The 10,133-nt window shown below is 44.3% G+C and overlaps 2 long non-coding RNA genes across 2 annotated transcripts; both read right to left on the reverse strand.

The window, feature by feature from the left end:
* Positions 1-320: 320 nt before the first annotated feature.
* LOC308588861 lies at positions 321-6,284 on the reverse strand. Its single transcript, XR_014008941.1, has 2 exons — positions 3,991-6,284; positions 321-3,516 (listed from the first exon to the last, which is right to left on the reverse strand). It is a non-coding gene; the product is annotated as an uncharacterized lncRNA (long non-coding RNA).
* A 1,207-nt stretch (positions 6,285-7,491) lies between these two features.
* Positions 7,492-9,916, reverse strand: LOC308588850. Its single transcript, XR_014008928.1, has 2 exons — positions 7,742-9,916; positions 7,492-7,711 (listed from the first exon to the last, which is right to left on the reverse strand). It is a non-coding gene; the product is annotated as an uncharacterized lncRNA (long non-coding RNA).
* Between the last annotated feature and the right edge of the window lie 217 nt (positions 9,917-10,133).

Raw genomic sequence — 10,133 nt, forward strand, 5'->3', positions numbered from 1 at the left:
GACATTTCTGGGGGAAATGCATAGATGCCCCTCTTCCCTGCAAGAAACTCCTGCTGTTGGACCTTGGGCAACATAACTCTGGGTGTGAGTGCCTGCTCTTCAAGAAGAGGTTTCTCTGCCCATTTTATAGCCAGTCAAACAAGAATACGGCTGGCCACGGTGTTTGCCACTTCATTCTTTCAGGTGTGTTTCAGGCTCTCTTCTGTTCCCTTGTCTTGTGCTTCTTTTTCTTTCTACACAATTTTTCACACAGGTGGTTGGAAGAATACTCTGCAAAGCTTTGAAATCCAAAACGGCCATTTTACTCTGGTTTCCCCCCCCCTCCTCCCCCTCAAAACAGGGTTTTGTACTTTATTCTGGTGCTGGGTCCATTGCTGGCAATGGCTGCACCAGTCTTGCTGTGGGCATTGAGTTGACAGCTCCCCTTGCCTGTCTTGAATTTTTTATTTAGGCGTTCGTCTGTAGATGAGCACTTCCGTGTTGTTTGTTTGTCTGTTCCATTGCGATTTTAACCGTGGCATTAGGCCTGTGTAAAATACCTCGCACGAAAACCTTGGCATCCCCAATTTTATTTTTTTAATGGCCTTTAATTCATCCTTGGTTCTCTCTTGTCTCTCCCCTCCCCCTGCTCCCGATATCCGCTCTCTGTACATGGTAGCCACTCCACCAATTGTATTCTAGCAATGTGTATCTTCCACCTTTAGAATTCTAGAGCCCTCGGACCTTAAAAGAAAAATACTAGCTTCCCCAAGCGGTGTTTTATGTAGTTAACAAAGCAAAGCCTCCCAGGTTGTATCGCATTACTTTGTTAGTAGCCATCTATTTGAATAAGAGAATAAAGTTAAAAAGCCGCACAAACGCTGAAATCGTTCTTTAAACTGGTCCGTCGTTGTTTCCTTCTTGCTTGAGCACAGCACCTTTTCGCTCTTTGGGTTTGCAGCAGAGCAGCCCACGGTCGTTAAAATTCCTCAGCTAATGCAATTTCATGTATTATTATTTTTTAAAATTTTTTTTAGAAGATGCAGGACCTTGAAATCGTCTTGTTCCCAAGAAGCAAGCAAATACTCTGTACCTGCACTCAGAAAAAGCAAAATGTACATTCCCAGTTCTGCTTGGCGATTAAATTTTTAGATGCCATATCTTGGAACTCTAGATGATGGCTGGGAAGATCACCAGCATTTCACTGCCCGTTGACTGGCTCACACATGACTCAAGATGCAGGCAGAGGGTAGCTTGAACTTCCTTTTTCACTAGTGTGAACTGGCTATGTGAGATCTCCTCTCCTCACTCCCAATTGCCTGACGTTTGCCTTGCTATTAGGAGTGAGGACATTATGTAAGGAGACGTCTCTGGAAGAGCATTTGTAACTGTTCACACTGGGGAGTAGGAAAAAGAATATTGGATTCCCTTTTTTTGCAGGATAAAACTTCTGAGGTGCACAAGGGTACTTGACCCCAGGGCCATCTCAGAAGTCTGTGGGGGCAGGATGAAGCCCTGGTCTACCCATTCCCAATTGCACATGTGTCTTTTCTCAGAAAAGGACTCCTGCTATCCCTCCTACATTGCATTTTTCACTGACCTTTAAGAGTGTCGTGTGTGTACCCGCAACTTCTTGAAAACAGAAGCCTCCTCAAGGAGCTCCTTCATCTTATACTTGCACTGTGGTTCTCTAGTTCTCGTCTAACCAAGCCAGAGGCATCATTTGGGCGCTTGGCACCATCACCTCTCCAGCCCTGGTGGGTATTAAGTGCTTGGCCAGTAACGTGTAATGTACATTTGTGGCATAGAGGCAACTTTGAGCTGTTGCTAGACGTCAAACGGGACGAAGGGAACTAGCTTAAAGCTTGGCTTGTGATGGCTTTGCCGAATGGGCTTCAGGAGTTGTGTTTGAGAGAATTGTTCAGAACTCCACCAGGAACCCCTGGAAGCAAGAGCATCGGTTATTGATTTAAGTTTGCAGTGTTAGTGCTTCTGATGTTGGCAATAGTTGGAGGTATCAAACTAGAAAGGCGTGCAGAGGGCTTGCAAGTAGGACAGTAGAATTGCCCTGGAAGAAAGGAGAGTGTTGGATATGTGCTGTTTGTGTTGTATAAGGCACATTTGATGCTTCATGCACAAATAAATTCTGGTGGAGTCTCTTGAAAAGGACTTCTGCTTGTTGGCTATTAATTTAGGAAGTTATTCTAGCATAAAGTGCTAGAGCTAATCTTGGTGATCGCATTGACTTGCGTCTGATGCCCTCCAGTGAAAATCAGGACCAAGTAGACTTGGTCTTCTTTGAGCCAATCAGAGCATGGGCTTGTTCCCATTTTTGTCCCCATTTTTCAGATTCTTGCAAAAAGCAAAGTGACAACTCCCCTTCCCATCTGTCTCGTTTAAGGGAACAGCTCTTGGCTGGAGTCATAGGATGGCAGTTGAGTTTTACTTGGAGTAGACACATTGAAATGAGTGAACATGACTAACTTGGGCCCATCAGTTTTGATAGGTCTGCTGGTTGAATAGTCTTTTCTGTTGCCTGGCCTCGTCCGGTTGTCAGAACGTACTCATGGCTTTTGAGTAGAAGACGGCCTCTCTCTTTCCACGCAGCTGCGCTGTTGGAAGACTTGATCAGCCCTCTTGAGGCAAGCAGTGAATTGAGAATGAATGACGCCCCATGGACATAGATTGAACCGTAGAAAGGCGCAGAATTTGAAGAGAGGAAGCCAACGAGAAACTGTTGAAAAGGGCTGCTTCTTCTCAAGGTTACTTCGGCAGCATCGTGAGTTTTCAGTAAGAGGGCCAGAGAGCAAGCCCCATTCATCTTTGTGTAGCAAAGAGGGTACAGTAAAATACTCATTTGACTTCCACACCAACAAAGGTAAACATTTTTATAGTGACTAATGTGGCTGGCAAATGGTGCGTGGCTGCAGGTTTGCGTTCCCTAAGATGCTAGGAAGGTCACCTTCTTAGGCTTTTTGTAATTTTATCTCGGCTAAGTTTCGTTTCTTGGACTGCCATTGGTGGACGAATGGTTATCCAAGTTATCTCTCCAGCTTAGTGTGAAAAGCTGAAATACAGATCTTAAAGGCATATTTGTCCAAAATCTGGTACATTGTTTTTTAAAAAGAATTAATCATTCAAGTAACAATGGTCACTGGAAGGCCAGTAATTTGAAAGGCAAGTCCTACTACTTTTTTAAGGTGATATTTTGTGTTACTGTGTTGCATTAACACTATTCGCTATGCACCGATGTGAGTGTTAACTGTGTTAACAGTAATGTTATACGTGAAGCACCCTTCGTATGTTTTGCTAATTCTTTAGGAAGTGGTTCATTCTAGTTGAATTTGGAAAAGGCAGTCCTAGTAGTGTCGTCCCCCACCCAAACTGAAGACCAGAAATATTTCCTCACAAATAAATTCACTTCGAATTGACAGGGATGCACATATCCTGTACGTGTGCATGTTTTCTTGGAAGCAAGTTCCACTGAGTTAAAGTGGGACTTAATCACAAATCAGTGTACATAGGATTGCAGAATAACTTACTGGTAAATAATCATTATCGATTTAAGATCTGTTTCATTTACCTTTTCAACGGGATGTGCAAAGCAAGAACGGGAAATTTCTCCCAATATATTGATTGAAACCCTTCTTAAACTCCTAAATTTATGCTTCCCTTTAGGAAGAGACCAGAGGATTCAAAATGTTTGGAAAGCTCTTCAGTGTTTATCATTATGCCACACCTCACAGCTGATGCATTAAGTTCTGTAGCTTGTTGAGCAGATTTTGATGGTCTCCCTTTAAGGTTTGCCTTTTCACCCGGCCGTTTGTGGGCTCGTTTTTACGTTTGGGTGGACGTACCTCCCTCCCAAATTAGTGTGCAATCTCACTTCCTCCGTGGAGACATGCAGGGGGGATGTCCAGCACCATAAGCGTTCTCTATTCTGCACTCGCAGTTTCCATCCCAGTTTTATCCCTTCTCCTTGAATAGACTGAACCTGTAGTACATAAGTACCGGGGGGGGGCTGAAGAGAGAATGGTAGGGAGCCCCAATTCCAGCCCCTTAAACCTGTTGCCCCCAGATCATTGCTTGCTGAACCAGTATCCCAAGTCCTGTTTGATGTAATGCACAATGTAAATGATGGAGCCATTCCCACTTGTAATCATGGAACCATAAATACGTTTTGTTTTGCAAACGTAAGCACGGCAGTGGAAGGAGGAAGCAGAGGTTTGCAAAGGCCATGGAACTTGGTGTGTGTGTCTCAGCGTTGAATCGCTGCCCATTGAATGCTGGCCCATTGAATGCTGTTATATCCATTGACTGGGATTTGTTTGGGGGTGCCTGGCAGAAATAATATTCTAGCCTTGTGATGGTGGCAGACTTGTTGCAAGGCCCATGGTACTGCGTATTCAAATGCGTGGTGTGCAGGTGTTCGGCTTGGGAAATGCTTCTGAGACTTTAAAATGGGGATGACTCTATGCTTGGGTGTGTGTGTTTATATAGATATATCTACACATACAGATGTGCGCACACATCAGAAAGGGTAGCAGACACACAGCCCTGATTAAACGGAAGCCACTGATCCAGATGTTAAAGGGCTTTCCCCTGCCTCCCAGCTAGAAATATGAATGTTACCAAACAATGGGCATGTCATATTGCTACCCTGCATAAAGTGTTGCCCTGCAAACCGTACTGTTAAACTGAACGTGAGAAATCTGCAGTGTGTGTGTGATTTTTCAGGTACTAAATGTGTGTCTTTTAAATTGTTGCACGCCTGTGAGTGTCACAGTTTTAATATCTGTGTGTGGGCACATTTGACTGAATACATGTTCAGGTGTCAGTGGGGTTTCAATGCTTAGCCATGGTTTCTTGGAAAAACCTAGAAATGGATGTTTTGATTCCCCCCCCCCCTTTAAAAATCATGTCTGGGGTACAGCTCTGCTACTATGAAGCAAGCAGAGTTTAATCAGTCACCTTTAAACATTGAAGGAAGCTACCCAAAGGAAATGTGGCTTGGGCCCGTCCCTAAAGTGATGCAGAAGGAGGTGACAGAAACTTGGACTTGGACCACTTGAGAGACGGCATACCTGCACGTTTTTGTTTTTAGGATGAAGGAACACTCAGAACTCTTACCCATTGCATGCAGTCTGCAGTGGTGCAGTCCAGAATTCTGCCAGCTTAATTCTGCATAATTTCAGAACATCTCTTGACTTCTAAATCTATGCGGCTGATTTAAAAACCTTTTAAAGGATCTGACTCTCCCCTCCATCAGTCCTCAATGTGTTAAAGGCATCCTGACAATTGGATGCCTTTAATAAACTAATTTAGTATTGTGTGGTGGGAAATGTCTGGCTCTATGGGAGTAATAATCTTTCTTTCTTTCTTTCTTTCTTTCTTTCTTTCTTTCTTTCTTTCTTTCTTTCTTTTCCTTCCTTCCTTCCTTCCTTCCTTCCTTCCTTCCTTCCTTCCTTCCTTCCTTCCTTCCTTCCTTCCTTCCCCCACCTTAAAACTTTGCGACCTATCCAGCACAAATGGCATACTCTATCCTCTTTCGATTTCAACAGGGGAGTGTTCAGGACGGATGTAACTATCGCATTGATCTTTCGCTTGGCTTGATTATGTCAGCCCTCCAAACAAAATAGCCAGTAAATAGCTGCCTTTAAAATAGCACTGTTTGGAATGTTTCATAAATTGCATACCATTGAAACAGGGCTTTGGGTGCAGAGAAGCAGAGCAGACGATGAGGATTGGGATTTCGGCAATGCTGTGTGCATGTGAAAGATTTAAAGGCCTAATTAAAGCTGTGCAACAGGAGAAGATCTTAGCAGTTCCTTGATTTGCGAAATCCAAGCTAGCAATTCTGGGGGATTCTACACGGGTTTTCTTACTTGTTAGATGGAAATTTCTCTCTTTTGAGCAACTGCTGTTGGGATAACGCGTTTTGTTCATGTGCTGTGGCGAGGGGGCCTTTAGCAACACTACCATTGCCCTATATTAAACAGCAAACCTGCATTTCCTAGCCAGAAACTTGTTGTTTTGTCTTCTGTATATTTGTGCCTGTTGTTGATGCAGTCAGAACAGAAAACGGTCAAGGATTTAAGTGTGTGTCTCTCTCTCTCCCACCCACACTGCCCAGCATTGTAAGAATTAATTTTTATAACCCTTCTTAGTTACAGCCAGAGAAATATTTCCCCATGCTTGCGTAGGTGTTGCCCAGATTTGTGCACTTGCCCAATGTTCCCATTCTTCCTCCTGTTCCTAGAATTTAAGTTCACCTTTTACAAAAATGAAATCATCTTGTCTGGAATTACGTTTCGTGATCCTGCACTCCTCCTGTCCGCAGTCTCCCTCTCCTTCTCTCCTCTCCTCACCCAGCCCAGTATAATCAACCAGTGAGTCATTTCATTTAAGTCAGTGCTCAGTCAGGGTAGGGGAGCCTGTGCTGTTTCGTCGACTGCTCCAGGGACTTGCAGTGGTGACGAAATGCAAAATTCCCGAGAGAGATCAAGCTAGGAACACAGGTAACACGCACCTGCAAGGATATCCTGCACAGAATAGCAGGTGCTTGGCTCCCTGGGTGAATTCAGGTATATACCATGAGCTGGGTTCTGCCTGTGTGCCTTTGCCCGCTTGTGTACGTGTTTGCTTGTACTTGATTGCACTTCCTGCGTTGTCAAGTTTCACGGAAGAGAGGAAGGGATGCATTTTGCAGACTGATTTTAGTTCTCAAATGGCAGCGTCCCCGTCTGTAGCTTAACATTTCATTCTCTGTTACCATAAGACAGTTGCATGCATTTTTGTGGATCCTTTCCCCCAGCAAGATTATTGGGTACATATGGGCAGTGAGGCAGCATTGGTGGGGCCTCACTCTGGCACACGTTGGCAGACTAACATCACCACCAATGTGTTCTAAGGGAGTGAAGTTTCTCCCTTAGACAGGGGACAGTAAGCCTTTGCTGTTGGCTTGTCGTGTAACAGTGAGAGGCAGATAATTGTCTTCCTAACCAGGACTAAAGTTTTGACATGATAGCAAAGCCAAGCCCTCATAGAAATGCTCTGCCTTTTTTTGTTTCCCCTTTTGCTACTGTACACAAACTTTGCAAATCTTGCCCGGCATGTAATGCAACATCAATTAAAGCGTTGCATCTTCCCCTTGCATAGATACGACTTTTGTTTCAGGGGGTGGGCAGCGAGCCGTCGGCCCGTTTCTTAGCTCTGCTCTACAGAAATTTGCTGTTTTGTTCCACGAGGAAAAGCCATGTCAGGTGGCTGGTTGGTGGCATAGCTTTCACCTGCTGCTCATTGTCTTGTACACAATTCAGTAGATCTTGTGCAGATATCTGCTAGGCCAGGGGTGGAGAACATCTTGTTGGACACAAATTCCCATCTTTGTTTTTCAGCCAACATGGCCAGTGGTCAAGGATTATGGGAGCTGTAGTCTAGTTGTCTCTGCGGGGCCACCAGTTCCCCATTATTGCGCTAGTGAACTGTTGTTTCAATACTCTTTATTTTGGGGGCGGGAAATAAAATTAAAAACTAGGTGACGTTTTTCAGACAAGTCTTGCAAACTACTCTATATTATTTGTGCTCTGTCTGTACCCCCAGGGGACGGCATCTCATACTTCCCATGCCTTCACCTTTTCCTTGTGGAGAAAGGAGTGTACACCTTTGTACAGTGGAGGAGGTTCAATTTATGCAGCCCCTTCTCTTCTTTTGAGGACTTGTACCGATTGGGCTTCTGCAAATGTTACAAGGTGTGTGACACCTGGCTTGGAGGCATGTGTGCACTGATCTGGCTTGGAGCCATGTGTGCACTGATCAGCCAGGCAAAGTAATTTTCTAGGGCAGGGCCATTTCATTGTATTTTAAAATTGGAGGTTTCTAAATCTTGGCCTTTGCCATTGATTTGGAGCCTCTTTCTTCTTTGCACCCGCCCAGCCCAAATGCTTACATCTTGGGTTAAATGCAATCTGCCAAGGCTCCTCTCTGATGTCTCCCTTAATTTAGCAGAGCTGCACTGAAGCTGAGCGATGGAGACGGCATCCTTTGGGAGCAGAGATCATGGCCAGAATTTTCTCACCTTTAACCTTTTTCCTTCCCACACCCCATTCACTATAAAAGTAATATTGGTAAATTTGTGGCGGTGGGAGGGAGGGACCTGCTTTGGCCAGTCTCTGCTAAAACAAATTATTGTACACGGTGTTTAGTAAAAAAAAGAAAAATCATGAATTGCTTGCATTTTGAAAGGACACCGGGGTTTTTATGTGTGGCCTGTGCATTTTAAGGCTGCTTCATGACAAGCTTGCATAGTTGCTGCAGAAGTTGACGCCTCTTTGTTTGGTCTGAGAAGACAGATCAGGAAGCGCATTTTCCAGCCCAGTGCATTATTGGCAGAATCTGCTGTGCGCTTGAGAAGTGATGGTGCCCATGTATTTTCCCTTGCGAAGATCATTTCCATGCTTTTTGTTCCTTTAAAGAATGTTGCATTTAAGTGGCCATTTAGAGGGGGAAGTGAATACCTTGGGGAAAGAACTGGAAGTGTCTTCATTGTTGTACATAAATCCTGGGTTGCTTTCTCTCTTTCCTCTTTCCGTTTCCAACTCCCCCCCCCCCAAAAAAAAACCCCAGTAAACTCACTTGCATGGAAAACTTAACTTGAAATGGAGAGTCCCCCGTGCCCTCAATGCTCAAAAGTGGTTAACTGCAGTTGACTAACAGCTGGTGTTTTTAGCTTTGCAGTACATGACTGTTTAAATACTGTATTCCTTGTAAATGAAGTTTAAAAAAAAAAAATGTTACGGCTGGTGCCAATATTTTTGTTATTGAAATGTTCAATGTCGTCTCACTACGGTCTGGTCAGAGCTCTTTGTGTATAAGCCGGGCCTGCAACCTTTTTCTAGCTCGGGGGCCTAATTGTGTAACTTTTTTTTTCTTTCATAATGTTTTTTTTGTTTTGTTTATAATATCTACTGTCATTTCTTTCATATAAATATGACATGTAAATTGTCATAATAAAAAAAAACCATTTAAATAAGTTGACGTACAGAGAAAGTGTGAGAGACTTTCATGGCATCGTGGAAGATCTGCTACCACGAGAATAACCGTTAAATGAGATTTACTAATTTTACTCCAGACGGACAGATAAATGGCTTTTGAAAATCAAAATCAAGAGAGCTGAACAGAGATCAACAGAAAGACGTCAAAAAAAGGAAATGTAAAAGGATGTAATGTGTAGGTAAGAACTAAAATGTGGAGAGATCCAGGTGAGGGTTGGGGGGCTTCCAATGGATTTTAAAGTTATATAAACCAGTGTTTGTTTATTGAAGGCAACCCTGCGGAAGGAAGTTTTTAAAAATGTTTTATTATTATCATCATTGACCATTTGTAAGTCAGGTGGAGGTGCTGCAGTTTTACCCAATTTTAATTTAGCTGCAGTAGGAAGTGTGAGAACCTGAAATGAATACTATTTTCTTTTAAAAAAAGGGAGAGAACTGGTAATGTAGGAGAGGTCTAGATTAGGTCCCAAGAAGTGTTGGCAGGGATGTCTATTTTATATTTTGTTTTGTTGCAACTTATACTGGGGTGTCCTGTGCCTTGAATTGGCTTTCGAAAAACCCAGCTTCCTTGAGCCCCTGTGTTACCTGCAACCCCAAACCACCCTACGCCGCAAGGTTGGTTTGCAGCAGGCAGCGCATGCACCCTTCCCACAAAATAACTTGGCATTGACCCCAAACAATTCGGCCTCTGCAATTCCCAGTGGCCATAACCCTTCAGGCCAGGTATCCCCAAACTCGGCCCTCCAGATGTTTTGAGACTACAAGTCCCATCATCCTTGACCACTGGTCCTGTTAGGTAGGGATGATGGGAGCTGTAGTCCCAAAACACCTGGAGGGCCGTTTGGGGAATGCCGGCTTCAGGTGCGGCGGGACTACAGTTCCCGTCATCCCTGGCGGCCGGCCGCGCTCGCCACAGAGTCACAGAGTCGAACGCCGCTCCCGGGAGGCCACGCCCAGGTGCGGCATTCCCTCAGTTCTCAGCCTGGGAGGGCGGCCAGTCCCTTAAGCATCGACGCGAGGCAAATGGGGACGGGCCTCCCCCCCCCCCTTTCGTCACTGTCGCGGCTTTTAAAAATATTTTTTTCTGAGGTGTTTATTGGA

The sequence above is a fragment of the Podarcis bocagei genome, assembly GCF_964188305.1.
Source record: "Podarcis bocagei genome assembly, chromosome: 6".
Lineage (NCBI taxonomy): Eukaryota > Metazoa > Chordata > Lepidosauria > Squamata > Lacertidae > Podarcis > Podarcis bocagei.